The sequence below is a fragment of the Ceratotherium simum genome, chromosome 17, assembly GCF_057802395.1.
Source record: "Ceratotherium simum simum isolate JZ-2026a chromosome 17, ASM5780239v1, whole genome shotgun sequence".
NCBI lineage: Eukaryota > Metazoa > Chordata > Mammalia > Perissodactyla > Rhinocerotidae > Ceratotherium > Ceratotherium simum.
Window position 1 is genome coordinate 50,523,120 of NC_141916.1, and position 17,160 is coordinate 50,540,279.

Here is a 17,160-nt window from a genome sequence, read left to right on the forward strand (position 1 = left end):
CTGATCAACAAAGGCCTCTCTGCACAGCACACCAGGACGCCTGACACATCCATGTATCTATACATCTGAAGGTGGGTGGTCTAGATATCCTGGAAGCATGGGAATCAAGAGAGCAGGGTATCAGTTCCCCAGACCAGAGATTCCAGGATCTGAGGTAACTCCCATGAAGGGAGCTCCCAGAAATCCATGGAGCCCATGCTGTCAGAGGCACCGGAAGCACTGTGGGCCCGTGACTGGAGACTCCAGGAACTGCGATGAAACCTGTGACCGAGTCCCCTCTTTCTCCCCCAGCAGCAGTATCTCAAACACCAGCCCTTCCAGTAGGAGGGGTAGCGTGCAAAATTCAGATGCCCCTAATGCAGTGGCAGCATTGCCCATGGCCTGAGGTTACAAAGAACACACCAGCACCTGAAACCAGGGACTGCAGGAACAGCAGTGACACTAGTGGCTCAGCCCCTCTACCTCCCCCAACAGTGGTGGGTGGTTCCCAAGACCTGAAGCTTCAGGAAATGCACTGGTGCCTGAAACCTAGCACCCTCCCTCTCCCTGGCAGCAGCATCTCTGACAGTGGTCCTTCCAGCAGTGGTGCCTGCATCTGAGATGTGCATATGCCTTGCAATGGCAGCAGTGCTGGCGTGCTTTGTGGAGGCACTCATGGCTCAGCCCCTACCCCTCCCACAGAAAAGCTAAGTGGCACCTTTGACCTAAGCATTCAGGAAATTCAGAGAAGCCCATGACCCAGCCACCTCCCACTTCCATGACAGCAGTACATCCTACAGAGGGCCTTCCAGCAGCAGGGCCTGCATACAAGACCTCTGGCCTCAGCAGTGGTGGTGACACTCATGAATCCAACACTACCCACAGGGCATTGCCAGCACCCCCGAATAACCTAGGAGCAGCAGTGCAGGTGGCACATGTGGTGCCAGTGACTGAGACAACGGAAAGTGTGCAGAGAGCCAAGTTACAGCAATAGCAGAGCCCACAACTCCAGTCACCATAGCTGTAGAGTCACCCCCAGCCATAGCAGCAGAACCTGCAGACTCAACAAACCGAAATGTGGCAGAGGTGCTTGTGACCCCAGCTCCAGCCCCAACCTTCCTCTACCCAATCTCAACAGTACGGGAACACATAACCCAGGCAACCATGAAGGCAGCAGAGGTGCTCTAGCATGGTGAATGCAGTGGCAATACCCATGTCTGCAGCAACTTCATGGGCAGCAGGGCACCAGCAACCTTAGAGGCAGAAACGGTATAAAGAGGGCTCTGAAAAAAGCCGCTGGCAGAGGCAGTGGAGGGTGAAAAGCAAAGGATCTCAAATACAACCAGAAGAAGCTGAGAATCAAAAGAAACAAAACCTTACACAAATAAGAAAGGTGTTTGTTACCACAAAAGCACTGACAGAGGAACAACCCATCAAGAACCATGAAGAACTACAGTAGCATGATAGTACAAAAAGAAGGTGACAAATTTCCAGAAACCAAACTCAATGTTATGGAAGTTTGCGATCTGACAGAGAATTCCAAATAGCTGTCATGAAAGATCTCACTGAGTGACAAGAAAACTCAGAAAGACGGTTCAATGAGCTCAGGAATAAAAAAAAGAGTAGAAGGAATACTTCACCAAAGAGGTTGAAACTCTGAAAAAAATAAATAACCAAATAGAAATTATGGAGCTGGAGAACATATTAAATGAGAGGAAAGATAAAGTAGAAAGAATTGGAAATAGAGAAGACCATACAGAAGACAGAATTAGTGAGCTTGAAGATGGAAAACTAGAAATAATTCAGGTGGAAGAAAAGAGAGACTTAAAATGAAAAAAAAAAAAAAAAGAAGAAAATTATATGAGAAACAGCTGACTTAATTAGGAAAAATGACATAAGGATAATGGGTACCCCAGAAGGAGAAGAGAGAGAGAAAGGAGCAGAGAGCTTATTCAAAGAAATAATAGCTGAGAACTTCCCAAAATTGGGGAAGGAACTGGATTTACAAATACATGAAGCTAATAGAACACATAATTATTTCAAAACAGAAAGATGTTCTCCCAGGCACATTATATTCAAACTGTCAAAAGTAAATGACAAAGAAAGAATACTAAAGGTTGTGAGACAGAAGAAAATAACTTACAAAGGAACCCCCATTAGGCCATCAGTGGATTTCTCAGCAGGAACTCCACAGGCTGGGAGAGAGTGGAATGATATATTCAAAATATTAAAAAGTAAAAACTATCAGCCAAGAATACTCTATCCAACAAAGTTATCCTTCAGATGTAAAGGAGAAATAAAAGCTTTCCCAGACATACAAAAGCTGAGGGAGTTCATTGCCACTAGACTTGCCTTACAAAAAATGTTGAAAGGTGCCCTCGTATCAGAAACAAAAGCCAAAGATTTACAAAGCTTTGAGCAAGATGATAAATAGACAGAGAATCAGGAAACTGCAACTCTATATCAGAATACGTTAGTAAACACTTAATTATAACATAAAAGCTAAAGGGAAAGAAAGCAATGAAAATGGCTATAACTACTTCAATTGGTAATGACACAGAAAAGAATAATTGGTAACAACAAAAACATAGACGAAGAAGAGGAAAAAGATGGAATCTGCATAGGCAAATAGAGTTAAGATGATATAAGCAGAAAAAGGACAATCTCATCAATGAGTTCTTTCATACAAACCTCATGATAACCATAAAACATAAAAACTAAGATCAGATCACAAAGCATAAAAAAAGAGGAAACTGAGAAAAACACCATAGAAAAGCACCAAACTGAAATGGTAGACAGAAACACAAGGGAAAAGAAACAATGGAAATATGGAACAACCAGAAAACAAAAGATAAAATGGCAGTATTAATCTCTCATATATCAACATTCACTGCAAATGTAAATGGATTGAATTTGTCAATCAAAAGGCACTGAGTGACCCCAAAATACGCCACCTCCAGGAGACTCATCTCATCTCTAAAGACAAAGGTAAGCTCCGAGTGAAGGGAATGAAGATTATACTCCAAGCAAATGGCCATCAAAAGAAAGTGGATGTTGCTGTACTTATATGAGAAAACATAGACTTTAAGTCAAAAAAGGTAACAAGAGACAAAGATGGGCATTATGTAATGATAAATTGGATATTCCACAAGAAGACATCATATTTATTAATATATATGCACTTAACAGAGGATTACCAAAGTATATAAAGCAACTATTAACAGACCTAAAGGGAGAAATTGACAGAAATACATTAATAGCAAGAGATTTTAATACCCCACTAACACAAATGGGTAAGTCATCCAGAAGGAAAGTCAAGAAGGAAACATTGGCCTTAAATGGAACACAAGACCAGATGGACTTAAAAGATACATATAGAACATTCCATAGAAAAAGCAACAGAATACCCATTCTTCTCAAATGCACATGGAAAATTCTCAAATATACACCATATCTTGAGAAACAAAATAAGTCTCCATAAATTTAAGAAGATTGAAAAATTTCAAGCATCTTTTTTAACCACTATGGTATGAAACTAGAAATCAACTACAATAAGAAAGCTGGAAAAGTCACAAATATGAGGAGACTAAACAACATGCCACTGAACAATTGGATCAATGAAGAAATGAAAGGAGAAATACAAAAAATACCTGGAGACAAAAGAAAATGAAAATACAATATACTAAAACCTATGGGAAAGAGTGGTAGTAAGAGGAAAGTATATAAGAATACAAGCTTACCTTAAGAAACAAGAAAAATTTCAAATAAAGAGTCTAATAAAACACTTAAAAGAACTAGAAAAGGAAGAACAAAGGAAGCCTGAAGTCAGCAGTAGGTAGGAAATAATAAAAAAGAGTGGAAATGATGAAATGGATACTAAAGAGACAATAGAAAAGATCAGTGAAATTAAGAGATGGTTCTTTGAAAAGATAAACAAAATTGACAAATCCTTAGCTACACTCACTAAGAAAAAAGAGAATGGGCTCAAATAAAATCAGAAATGGGAGAGGAGTGATTACTGTGGATACCACAGATATATAAAGAATTATAAGAGAATACTATGAAAAGCTATACACTAACCAATTGGATAACCTACAAGAAACGGACAAATTCTTAGAATCACACAACCTCTCAAAACTGAATCAACGAATAGAGAATCTAAATAAATCAATCACAAGTAAAGAGATTGCAACAGTAGTCAAAAACCTCCCAAAAAACAGAATTCTGAACCAGATGTCTTCTGTGGTGAATTCTATCAAATATTCAAAGAAGATTTAATTCTATTTTTCTCAAACTCTTCCAAAAAATTGAAGACAATGGGATGTTTCCTAACTCCTTTTACAAGGGTAACATTACCCAGAAACCAATACCAGACAAGGACAACACAAAAATGGAAAATTACAGGCCAATATCGCTGATGAATATAGATTCAAAAATCCTCAATAAAATATAAGGAAATCAAATACAATGATACATTAAAAGGATCATGCACCGTGATCAAGTGGGATGGTTCAACCACTGCAAAGCAATCAATGTGATACACCACATTAACAAAATAAAGAATAAAAATTACATGATCATCTCAATACATGTAGGGAAACCATTTCACAATATTAAAAATCCATTTATGATAAAAACTCTCAAATAAATGGATGTAGAAGGGAAGTCTTTTTACATAATAAAGGATGTATACAGCAAACCCACAGCTAACATCATAGTCAACAGTGAAAACCTGAAAGCTATTCCTCTAAGAACAGACACAAGACAAGGATGCCCACTCTCAAGACTCTTATTCAATATAGCACTGGAAGTCCTAGCAGAGCAAAAAGAAATAAAAGTTATCTAAATTGGAAAGAAAGAGTAAAACTATCACTATTTGCAGATGACATGATTCCATATATAGAGAAGCCTAAAGAATCCACCATAAACTATTAGATAATTAACAAATACAGTAAAGTTGCAGGATACAAAAATCAACATACACAAATCAGTTGCATTTCTGTATACTAACAATTAACTAGCAGAAAGAGAAATCAAGATACATTCCAATTTACAATCACAACAAAAAGAATAAAATACCTAAGAATAAATTCACCTAGGGAAGTGAAAGACATGTACTCTGAAAATTACAAGATGTTGAAAGAAATTGAAGAAGACATAAAGAAATGGAAAGATATGCCATACTCATGAGTTGTAAAAATTAACATAGTTAAAATGTCCATATTAGCTAAAGCAATTTAAAGATTCAATTCAATCTCAATCATTATCCCAACAACTATTTTCGTGGAAATAGAGCAAAGAATCTTAAAATTTATGGAACAACAAAAGACCCAAATAGCCAAAGATATCCTGAGAAGGAAGAACAAAGCTGGAGGTATCACATTCTCTGATTTCAAAGTATACTACAAAGCTATATTAATCAAAACAGGGTGGTATTGGCAGATAAACAGACACACATATCATTGGATCATAACCAATGCCAAGAAATAAACCCACACATCCATGGACAGCTAATTTTTGACAAAGGAGCCAAGAACATCCAATGGAGAAAGATAGGCTCTTCAATAAATGATGTTGGGAAAACTGGACAGCCACATGCCAAAAAAATTAATAAACCATTATATTAGACCATACAAAAAAAGTTAACTCAAAATGGATTAAAGACTTGAATGTAAGACCTGAACCCATAAAACCCCTAGAAGAAAACATAGGCGGTGTGCTCCTTAACATCAGTCTTAGTCATATCTTTTTGAATATCATGTCCTACCAGGGAAGGGAAACAAAAGAAAAAAATCAACAAATGGGACTACACTAAACTAAAAACTTTTGCATGGCAAAGGAAACCTCAACAACAAAAAAAGACAACCTACCGATTGGGAAAAGATATTTGCAAATCACATATCCATTAAGAGGGTCAATATCCAATTATATAAAGAACTTATACAGTTCAACACGAAAAACACAAACAACCTGACCAAAAAAATGGACAGAGGATATGAACAAACATTTTTCAAAAGAAGAGATACAGATGGCCAAAAGGCACATGAAAAGATGTTCAAATCACTAATTATTAGGGAAATGAAAATCAAACCAGAAAGGCTATTATTAAAAAGTCAAAAAATACCAAGTGTTGGAGAGGATGTGGAGAGAAGGGAACTCTTGTATACTGCTGCTGAGAATGTAAACTGGTGCATCCACTATGGCAAACAGTATGGGGGTTCATCAAAAAACTAAAAATAGAACTACCATATGATCCAGTATTCTACTTTCGGGTATTTATCCAAAGAACACAGAAACACTAATTCAAAAAGATGTAGTCACTCCTACGTTCATTGCAGCATTATTCACAATAGCCAATACCTGGAAGCAACCTAAGTGCCCGTCAATGGATGAATGCATAAAGAAGATGTGGTATATATACATATATAAATGGAATAGTATTTAGTCTAAAAAAGTTGAAATCTTGCCATTTGTGACAACAGGGATGAAGCTTAAGGGTATTATGCAAAGCTAAATACCTTAGCTAAGCTAAGCTACAGAAAAAGACAATTACTGTATTACTTCACTGATATGTGAAAGATAAACAAACACATAGTTGCAGAGACCAGATTGGTGGTTACCACAGGGGAAGGGAGTGGGAGGAGGGCAAAACGGGTAAAGGGGCACATGTGTAAGCTGACAAATGGCAACTAAACTTTTGGTGGTGAACACGACGCAGTCTATACAAAATTCGAAATACAATGATGGACACCTGAAATTTATTTAATGTTATTAACCAATGTGATCTCAATAAAAAACTTAATTAACTAAAAAAAGAAGATAGATTGTGGGGGCCAGACCAGTGGTGCAGTGGTTGGGTTTGTGCGCTCCACTTCGGTGGCCCAGTGTTTGCAGGTTCAGATGTCGGGCAGAGATCTATCCACTGCTTATCAAGCCATGCTGTGGCAGGCGTCCCAAAAATAAAGTAGAGGAGGATGGGCACAGATATTAGGCCAGGGCCAATCTTCCTCAGCAAAAAGAGGAGGATTGCCAACAAATGTTAGCTCAGGGCTAATCTTCCTCACCAAAAGGGACAAAAAAAGAAAATATAAAGAAATCATAGATATTACTTATAAATTACTAAAGTAGTTGAAGAATCCTCAAAGTTATGAGTGTAGACAGTTTTCATAAATAAAACTTCAAAACGCAAGAAAAAAAGAAAAAAATATTACTGTGAACCTGACTTTGAATTAACAATGAAGTTATTATTCAGGAACACCATTCCCTACTAATTTATTGCTTTTCAGTGCTCCAACTCATAACATTGTATCAAACATAGACTACCACTTTTAAAACTACTTATTCTATTGTGAAACACTTATTTAAGGCTCTAAGGAAATTAGAATCAGACTTTTACATTGCTCAATTGCAGAATGAGTACTATTTCTCATCTCACACTCCACTCAATTCGACTATACCAGGGATCTTGTCATTATATTTATTAAAGTTAATAAATATAATGTTATATCTATATATATATAATATATAAATATATATTTATATTAATATAAGTTAATAAATAATAACCATTTATTAACTACTTAATTATCATAGTGCTGCATATAACTACTTAGTTTTCATAAAGCATCACATCTGACATTATTCAGCTGCAGAGATGAACAACCAAAAGTAACCTATGCAGAACTGAATCTTGTTAAGGACTCAAGAAGACAGCAAATGAAACCTAAGGACACTAAAGCTCCATTTCAGTAACTGAACAGGATATAACTTACATGGAATTAAACCTTCAAAATGCTTCTTAGGATCTCCAATACAATGACAAGAACTAACACTATATGTGTAAAGCATTTAATAGTCACACAGTATAATGGTTCTAGGAAGTGCAGCTGGGGTACAGAGGTGTGAGGAAAGAGTAGGAAATAATCTCACATATTTTTCATTTGTGACAATTAGAGCTTGAAGCTGAAATACAGTATTCTAATATGAAATCTGCAGACTAATTTTATTCTGACATTATCTGTATTTTGCATTATTTGACCAACATCTCATGGAGCATTGTATTTAGTGAAAATGAAATAGTATATTCTGTGAGAAAGATTACAATGGTAGATATGGGGTCCAAGTTTATATACATGTTTCCCTGTGTATGTGGGTTCTCTTGTACGTAAACTTTGTAAACAATTGCCTCCATCTCTCCTTCCTCAGGGTTTCCATTTTTCTCCCTTCGGATTTACCATCACCTGAAGGGAAGTTCATTGCTGGAATTCTGGGAATCATCTACCTTGTCTTAATGTACATTGTAGTAAAAATGGTAGTCTTTAGTGCCTGTAAATAAATTTTTGAAAGATTAGAAGGTAACAATGCCTCTAAACATTTCATAATATTATGGAATAAAACTCTCATCTTAATGTGCACATTTACACTAATATGGAATGGTTATTCTGAACTTGTCAAAATTATAAATAACAGGATGATTATAGATAGTATTATAGATATATTCAGATTTCTTAATTCAAAAGACATGTTTTGGGTGACTGAAAGACATCATTGAGAAACAAATTAATTCTTGAGATCAGTTAAACCAAATGCTCTAAGAGATGTTGAAGTTTGGTCCTTTAAGCCTTTGAAATATTTTCCTCCAAAATCTTCATTACTTTATTAACTTTTCTTGGTAAAATCAATTTAATGTAGATTATTCTAATCCTAAATAATACACCAAATTTCAAACTAAGAAACTAAAATTACTATGATTTATTTAGATCAATATTAATTTTTTATAAGGATTACTTTAATTTTTTCTAGATACTGTAATACCAGAGCAGAATAATTCCTCGCTGATAACAAGGATCCAAAAACGTAGATTACAATTTTCAAAGTTCTGATGTTAGTTTACTTTTTATTTTGTCTCTATCTTAGGCTAGGCATAAATGATACTAGATTTTTGGGCAGAACATAAATTATAAAATCAGGTAATACATGTTCATGAGTAATGATTGTAGGAGAGTGCTCCTTCTTACACAACAATATGAAGAAATATTCATTTAAAATCACCATACCCATTGTTGCTGATTGGCTCCAATTTCCTACTGCTATAATATGATAAGAGATAACATTACTATTCTAAAAAAGTGCTTTCATTCATTGACTTTCAGGACATGTATAGAGTGGATATTTTTGTTTGTGTGTTTGCTTTCTACGGGCACATAAATTAGGTGATGAAAGGCTGACCCTTCTCTGTAAACGTGCATGAGTGTGTTTGCTTTATATGTACCAGCCCGTGAGGGTGCATAGCTATGTTATAAACATATATGTTTCTATCTATGCAAATGTGTAAATTAATTTCAATTTTTTAAATTCAAATTTTTGGGGGATAATAATTCATAATCTTTTGTTAGTGTATATTAACATTGTCATTGTTCGAAGGAGTGGTTAACATATTCCAACAACTGCTATTACATTAGTATCGAAAGAAAAGCATGGAATGAGAGTTTGATGGCTTGTGCTTCTAAGAATTCTAACGTGCTTTATATAGAGAGTGGAGAAGAAATGGTAAGATATTAAGTGTTTCATACGTTTTATTAAAGGCTTATTTCAGTCAATATTATATTTGTAGAATTCATACATATTTTTGTACATATTTGTAGTTTATTTTAAAGTCTGTTACTATTCCATTGTTTGACCTTATGGTATTTAATTTATATCTTTATACCACTAATGACCATTGATAATATCCAGCTCTTGCTTTTCATAGAAAACCATGCTTCTGTTAATGCTTTTTTTCTAAAATAAACTTTGCTATTTAATTTTACCACACAACCAGGAACTAAACATATCATGATTGTGCAGGTTGATCACAAGTGAATAGAACCATGTAATTACAAATCAATTCACAGAATAGGAGTTTCCAGGCCTCAGCAGCCCCACCCCTGGGTGTCCTCTCCTCATTTCTCCTCCCTTCTCCCTCAACTGCTATTCTGGTTTTTAATATTATACATGATCAGTGCTTACTTTTGAACTGCATATTAATGGAATCATATAGTGTGCATTTTTCTTCCTATCTCTTTTCATTCCCATATTATATTTTTGCAATTCATCCATATTATTGCATTTATCTTAGTTTGTTAATTTTCACTGCTCAATTATGTGAATGTAACATTTTAAAATCCATTCTATCTGATGTCTCTGGTTGGGGACATGAGTCTCACATTCTCAGGAACAAAGACGCTTCCTGGGTTGAGTAGTTTTATTCAGAGGACACCCTTTGCTGCTTCCACCTCCCCCCTCTGCACAAACTCACACACCCTGGTGTCTCTTGGTGGGGGAGAAAAAGCACTTCCTCTGGCTTCTGATTGTTAGCAGGTTTCCTGATGGATCACCCTTGTAAGGCTTGCCTGGTGTTGACTGACAGATTCCTTTCAACACAGAGGAGGAATGGCTTTTTTCAGCCACCTCCTATTGCTAGCTGGGTTGGGTGTTGGGATGCAGCAGCTGGGATGCAGGTCACTTTCTTCTGTTGATGGGGGATATAAGATGCTCTGTCACGCTTGTCTCCTAACACTAGGGTCCCAAACCATTTTGCCTTTCTTTTTCCATCTTTTGGATTTTTTCTTTACTTGTATCTCTCATTCATTCCAGAATTTATAGTAGTACTTAGCAGAGAATAGCCGAGAGAATTGAGTCTATGACACCTTATATTGACCACTGGATTCCACCAATATAGAAACAGGTTTGGGGCTTACCTAGTTAAAGAATGGTGTAGGACCCAGAAAATCAAATTTTTGGCTTCCATGTCTTTTATTTCCTCAATGGTAATCCCTTAATTTCTTTTGAAAACCCAAACTCTGAGAAACACAGTAGAAAAAATACTTTGATTTAGCCGCAGTATCTGAAGAAATGATTATAACTATATCTGGCAACCTATTTAAAGCCTTGCTATGTTAGTTTTGTCCAAACGGGTAACTATTAAATTACGTGAATCAGAATTTTCCTTATTAACCTAAGAAGAAGAATGAAATACTAAGTATAAATATTTGAGTGACTTTTAACCAAAACAACAAACATGGGTGAAAGATTTTGACACTGTTGAAAATGTGATTTCCAACTTCAATATATCTCTAATGTTAGATTAGAATCTAACACTCATTTCATTCTGAAAATTCAGGGTCCTAGGAAAGAATATACTACTTGCATTTTTTAAAATGATGAAAGCTTTCTTACTGATTATTTAAATGAAAATTCTTCATTTTGGGGTAGAGAAGTCTGAATTCCCTATCACTTCTATCCTGGATTGGAGTCTCTTGTAACAGCAGTGATCATTCATGGATGTAAATAAATGGCTCAACTTCCAAACCAAAGTAAGATTTTTTAAATAATGTTATATAGAAGAAGAAAATATAAAAATGAAAAATTCAGAAGAATGTTAACACATTTGTTTCAGTTGAATTATAGACATGAAGCAAGGTGTTGCAAGTTTACAAAGTGTTGATATAGATATTAAAAAATGACTATTCAGTATTCCTAATAACCAACTCTTACTAACATTATATGAAAAATGTCATTACCTGTTTTCAACATATTATTTATTATAGTTACATGGAAAATGCTATTGTTTCATGTATTGCCGCCATACAATATAACAACAGAATTATGCATTTTTCCATTACAGGGTAACAGAATCATCTTCTGGTAAACATAACCGTGCTATACTGTACTCATCTGGCCTCAAAGCGGAGAGTTGTGGATCTCTAAATAGATATAATGGCAAGTATGAGCTTTAGAATGGAAGTATTTGAATTTGGCTTCTGTCGGATAAGATTCTATTTCATAAAACAGAAATAATGTTATAATTGTATAAGTCTTAAAATGGATTATATTATTTGTTCTAATGAATTTTTTTTCAAAAACAATTATTGAGATATAATATACACACCAAAAAGTACAGATACCATTACTTTTGTGTCTGGCTTTTTTTGCTCAACATTATATTTGCGGCATTCAACCTTTTTAAAAGATTACATGTTATGTGAGTCCGTTTATATGAAATATCAAGAAGAGGCAAACCCGTAAGAGACAGAAGGTGTATTCGTGATTGCCAAGGACTGAGTGGAGGGGGAATAGGAAATGACCGCTAATCAGTAGAGTGTTTCTTTTTGGAGTGATGATAACCTCCTAAATTTTGACAGTAGTGATGGTTATGAACTCTGTGAATATACTACAAATCACTGATGTATACACTCTGGATAGATGTTATGTTGTGAAAATTATACCTTAATAAAGCTTTTCATGCAATCCTGGGATAATATTTAGGACTGCATTTAATCTTTTTTGTTATTTATTTATTTTTTATTTATTTATTTTTATTTTATTTTTTATTTTTTTGCATTTAATCTTTAAAGTAAGATGTAAAGATTAGTCAACTTTACAATATTGACTCTTCCCATCAATATCATGTTTTATCCTCCCATGTATTGGGTTTTCTTTAATTTCTCTATTATATTTTGTCTTTTCCCATATTGAGGTCTTACAGAAATATGGATATTTCACAGTCATGCTTTTATAAACGACATCATTATTTCTAAATTTCCTTTAGTAATTTTTGCTGATTTAAATAAGAATACATTTGAGGTTTACATGTTGATCTTATATCCAACGACTTCACTCATTTTAGGTATTAATTCCACCATTTCAAATATGTATTCTTCTGGATTCTTTGTATAAACAACGATTTCATCTGTAAATAATCACACTTTTGTTTCTTCTGTCCAGGTGCAATTACTTTTTTTCCTGACTTATTTTTACAGGCTAGGGTTTTATTTCCAGTGTTGAATAGAAGGTATGGTAAAAGATTCTATACGTATCCTTCCCTATTTTAGGGGAAAAGATTTCAATATTTCATCCTTAAGTATGAGTTTTGTTTTAAGGTTTTTTAAAATCATACCTTTCTCATATTAAAGTAATTCCATAATATCCTATTTTTATAATAGATTTTATAACTAATCGTTGTTGCCCTTTTATTATTTTTGCATCAAATTGAATGATCAATGTTTTCTCAGTGTAATGTTTATGAAGTAAATTACTTTATTTCTCAATTTTTAAACCAATCTTGCATTTCGGAAGTAAAACCACAATAATCATTCTGTATTGTCCTTTTTAAAAAATCTGTGCATATTCTATTTAGATTAAGTAGTTTTTCCTCATCCATAATCACAAAGAGACTAGACTGTATTTTCATCTATGTTGCATACTTGACCAGTTTTGTTATTAAGGCTATATTGGGAAGCATTCTTCTTTTTCTATTACCTGGAAGCCTTTGTGTAAGAGTATTGTTATATTTTCAAGTATTATTATTCACTACTGATAGCATTTCAGCTTGTAGAGTTTTTTGGTACAAAGGTTTATATAATGGACTCAATTTCTTTAGCGTATGTTAGGTTTACCTAGGTTTCTCTTTGTTGTACTGCATTTTGGTAATTTGCATTTTCTGGGACTTTTCTATTTCATATAGATATTAAGATGTATTCATATTGTGGCTTTATTATCTGTTTAATATATGTAAAAACCATAAGGGTCTTCCTTTGTATAATGTAGAATTAAAAGATTTGTTTCAATTTTTTTCTTCAACAGTCTTGCCAATTTTATTAAGTGTTTTCAGTGAGAATAACCTTGGCCTCGTTGATCCTCTCTACTGTAATTTTGTTCATTGTTTTGATTTTTTACTATTTATTGTTTACTTCCTTCTACTTCATTTGGATTTAATTTAACCTAATTTTAGTATTTCCATTTTTAGTTTCTTGTGATGTATGCTCCAATTTCTGCTTTTTTTTTTCTTTTGTAAGATATGCATTTAATGCAATCAATATTTCACAAGACAGAATTTTGCTGGTATATTTTCCTTATAATTCATATACAAATTGTGACTGTTCATTGTGATCATTTCTTTGGCCCATATGTTATTTACAAATTGATTACTGAATTTAAAACCATATAAATATTTTCAAATTTTTGATTATTAATATCTATTTTTGATAAAATGTAGTTAGAGAATTTTTTCTGAAGCTGGAAACGTTGTACCTCTCTGTTTAAATGTGGCTAGTCTGACTGAGAAACAATTTTAAAATTTGGTTTTTAATTAAAAATTAAAATTGAATATCCAAATTTCAAGTACCCACTTGTCAAACTAGTCTAGCAGTTACTGCAGTGACACCACCGTTCTATATATTTTATATTAATATACCTGGAAATATGAGTATATAGTGTATTTTAGGAAAATTTCCCTGTGAACTTAAAATGAGTATTCTATGTTAGTATAGTGTGTTTGTGGGTATATATGTATTGGTTAACCGTCTAGTTTAAATCTTTCTATAGCCTTACTGCATTTCTGCTTGTTTGATAAGCAGTGAGAGAGAATTGTTTAAATCTCCAGTTTTAATTGTTTACTTCTTCACTTTTTTCAAATCTGTGTTGAACTTGTATTGTTGAGTAAATACAGATTCAAAAAAAAACATTCCTAATGGTTTTGATATTCAACCTATTATTATGAAACATGCTTCATCATTTCCAACAATGGTTCCTGTCTTATATTGGGACAGTACGTTACTTATAGCAGTTTTCTACTGGTTTGTGTTGCGTGGTGTATTTTTTCATCTTTTTACTTTTACTTTCTTTATGCTTATGTTAAAGGAGTGTCTCATTAAGACAGAAGACAGTTATTTTAAGTGTCAACATTCTTTGAATTTAAATTGAAAATTATTCTATTTATATTTAATATAATTATTATATAACGTAGTATTATTTATATATTTTTCATGTGTGTAAATATAGAGTGGAATTAATTGTTAAGTTTAATATAGTTAATATTTAATTTGGGATGAACACTACCACTTCTTTGAATTTTACTTTTCCTTTGTTTTCTTATCTTTCACAAAAAATATTTTTATTTTCACCTTCCTCTATAAGAACTTGTTAATTTGATATGCTTTAAATATTCTTTATGAGTGCCTTAACATTTTATAGCATACTTTCTTTACTCATTAAAGTCTTACAAACTAGTACTTTTACGCCCCCTCAAGCAGTGAAAAGACCTAACAAACCCCTGCTTTTATTTACTGCTTACGCAGTATTTGCTCTCTTGAATTCTAATACAACTATATATTTTAAAATGTGAAACCTTATCATTAATATTCTATTCACTCAATATCCATATAGATATATCCACATAATTTCTTTTCTTCAACTCTTCTTTCCTTTCTGCATATCCAAATTTTTGACTCAGAATAAGTGTTTCATCTTTAGAAGATCCTTAAATATTTTCTTTAGAGTCAACTGATAATTAATTCTCTCCTTTTTTTAAAATTCTTTGAAAACGAATACATAGTGCAACCATATTAAAATAATATTTTCACTTGTTATTGACTTCTAATTTATGCATCTCTCAAGTAAATATCAAGTATTACTGTTATTAGAAATAGTCACAAGTACATATAGTATTTATATAATAAGGAGTAAATTCTAACTACTCACTATTTTGAGTAATTTCATTATGGCTTTACATTGTCTGAACATACATTTCATTCAAGTTAAATGCCAGTAGAATAAACCCATGTTTGTACATGTAACCAAAGGATACATCATATATAACGTTATTTAATTGAAAACACCAAAGTGGATGACTATAGGAATAGGAGATATGAGTACCTAAAATTTAAAAAGACAACATGAGTGAATTTTACATTAGTTGACATCATTAATAAATGACTTGAGCATTATAATTCTATAATTGGCTAATAGAAGGGAAATTATTCATTTAGTTTAAGAAAATATAATAAAATATAATTACTAGAAATATACATACAGCAAGCCAACTTTAACCATCATTATAGAAGGCTCAAATATTAGCCCAGATTATGAGGACATAACTTTGGATTCAGTTACCACTTTTCTAAATTTTAGAAAGTTAATTTGAGTTTGTCTGAACTCAATCTCCTAGAGACTTCATTAGAAGTGAATATCCTTAGGAATGATAAACATTTCCTCCTTTCTTGATACAAGATGAAGAATGATGAAAAGAATTCCATTTGCCACACCTAGGTCGTTTAAATTACAGTTTTGATCGTTTTGATGTTCATGTATTGTTTAGCTTGTGTTTTAAAAGTCTACTTTCCCCTCTCCATTTTTGGGTTAAGTGAAATTTTTAAAAAATACCTTTTTTTACCATCTACATAGTTAGACTTGGGCTTTAGTCATTTACAACAAATATTTCTATTAAAATACAGACAACTAGTTATGATTGGAGGATGAATAAATGATAATATAATAAGTAGTTATTTAATAGTTCAATCTCTGGCATGATCATATAGTTCAATGTTGTTTACTGTTTTATCCTTCTCAGAAACATTTAGAATTTAGAATGTTTTCCATGGTAATAGAGCTGACATAATAAGGGTATACAGGAAAAAAGTATGTAATGCCAGAATTTAGCAACTTGTCTGAGAGTAAGACTTAAACATCTACACAAGGCCTAAATTTCCAGTGTTTGGGATTGAGATTAGCATAACGTGCTCAAGTCTGTCCTCCTATATCTTTTAAAATATGAAAACAATATTCCAGAGGCACTTGTCAATGGACAAACCAAATGATACACTACAAAACCCAGTCTCCTATATTTTGGAGGTGTGTGATAAGAAAAACTGCCTTCAAAATAGCCAAAGTGTAATAATTTCCTGCGTCACATTAATCAGAAATCTGCTTTTTCCACTATCGCATCTCTCTGAGCCTTCACAGGGCAGTCTGTGAAGACCACAGATATTGTTTGTTTACAAGAGTAACCTGACCTCCCACTAGAGGATGAACCACTTTCTGGACAACAGAAGGTATGTGTGGCTATTCTCCTGTCTGCTAGTCCATTTCCTTTAGTGGGAGATTACAAAGGCTGGATAGGCCACTGAGGTACAATTTATATACAATCAAATCAAGGAGAACATTAGTATCTTTATCTCAGGGTATAAAAAAGCATAAAAGATGAAATATGTTGGAGGAGTTCTTAAATTATTCAAATTCTTGCCTGTGGAGAATTACAGTGCATACACATGCATAATTGTGTTTGTAAAATGATAAAATTTAAAGTGAAATACAAAAACCATCATGACAATGAACAGTTAACTTGGGATTTTGTAATCAATATAG

At 33.5% G+C, this 17,160-nt stretch overlaps 1 pseudogene; it reads left to right on the forward strand.

The window, feature by feature from the left end:
* The first annotated feature begins 733 nt into the window (after nucleotides 1–733).
* On the forward strand, nucleotides 734–11,307 carry LOC147914811 (NKG2-A/NKG2-B type II integral membrane protein-like; annotated as a pseudogene).
* The last annotated feature ends 5,853 nt before the right edge of the window (nucleotides 11,308–17,160 follow it).